The following is a 1482-nucleotide window of genomic DNA, read 5'->3' as shown; positions in this document are numbered from 1 at the left end:
TTCACCATACTCGCCATCAGTGTGATTCATCTCTAGATTACTATGCTCAAAACGTCATTCAAGTCAATCACTGTAATCTCTCTCTGAATTACTATGCTCAAAACACCATCCAAGACCATCAGTGTAATCCCTCTTTGGATTACTATACTCAAAATGTATTTTCAAAAATAAATTAACTATCAATCGTCCTCAATCACACCACTCAAAATACTCAAAAAGTCTCAAAGACTCATAATTTTAATAAAAAACTCATATTTTCTAAAAAAATCTTATTTTTTCAAAAACTCAAGTTACGAAACTTATTTTTTCTCAAATATATACTCATGATAAAATTATGAAACTTTCCAGTTTGAAAGATCATCAAACCCTCTTTTTAACGCCACTGACGACATCCTAAAATGACTTACGGAACTCAAATTACGTGTGAAACATGATGACCAACGCATCTGGTATAAAAATCAACAATCTACTACTTTTGTAGCGTCCCTAAGCCCAATTTCTCTACTTTTGAAGGAAGATTAACGCGCCAGCTTTTCAATGCAACTATCAGGTTCAAAGACTCATCTGATTGTTTTTTTAAAACATATTACATTTTTTTTTATATATTACTTAATTATTTATTTTAAAAAAATAAATTAATTATTAGAAGCGTGTCAAATTCAACTTTTCTTAACGATTCATATTTATTTTTATTTTCTTTGTGTTGCTTTCAATCATGTTTTACATAAGTAAAAAATTATTGTAATTTATTTTTTATAAAAATTTGTTGATTTATAAATATAAATATCATGTTAATAAATTTATTCTAATTTATTGTTTATAAATTAAGTTAATAGATTAATTTTAATTTTATTTTATTTCTTTATATTTTCCAGCATAACAACACTATTACTATCTTCACCACAGCTCATACATCAACTCTACCATGTATTGCTCCTTTTATTATTATTCTTGGTAAAATGAAATGTTGAAATAAAGATTACATTATGAGTCACCGATTGTACCACGAAACTACTTTCAAGTTGCAATCCAATTTCATCATAATCCAAAGTTGTTGCATTTTCTTTAAAAATTGCAATCCAAGCCATTAACCCCCCAAAAGTCAGAAAATAAGAATAATGCAAAAATTTCAATTTCGCGCCAGGTAGGGGTCGAACCTACGACTTTCTGCTTAGGAAACAGACGCTCTATCCACTGAGCTACAGGCGCATTTTGTGTTTCTATTTTGATGTTTAGTGAATATAGTTTATTAATGAAAGTTCAATTAAAGTTAAGAAACAACAATGTATAGTTCTGCTTATATGTGCTATATTATCCTTAGAATATATATTATGATTTTTGCACTGCATCTTGATGTAAAAAATATCAATTAAACGATTTATCTCTTAAGCTTTCAGCCATATATTTCAATTCATAGGAAATGATGGGATGCTTTTATTTCTTATCACAAAATTTATCCTTCAATACTCAATTACATCATAT

The 1482-nt window shown here is 27.9% G+C and overlaps 1 non-coding gene across 1 annotated transcript; it reads right to left on the bottom strand.

The window, feature by feature from the left end:
• Positions 1–1136: 1136 nt before the first annotated feature.
• On the bottom strand, positions 1137–1209 carry TRNAR-CCU (transfer RNA arginine (anticodon CCU)). Its single transcript has one exon. It is a non-coding gene; the product is annotated as a tRNA-Arg (tRNA).
• Between the last annotated feature and the right edge of the window lie 273 nt (positions 1210–1482).

Source organism: Lathyrus oleraceus, chromosome 5, assembly GCF_024323335.1.
Source record: "Lathyrus oleraceus cultivar Zhongwan6 chromosome 5, CAAS_Psat_ZW6_1.0, whole genome shotgun sequence".
In the NCBI taxonomy this organism is placed as follows: Eukaryota; Viridiplantae; Streptophyta; class Magnoliopsida; order Fabales; family Fabaceae; genus Lathyrus; species Lathyrus oleraceus.
Note: the sequence above shows the minus strand (reverse complement) of the source record. Positions and strands in the feature narration are given on the sequence as shown.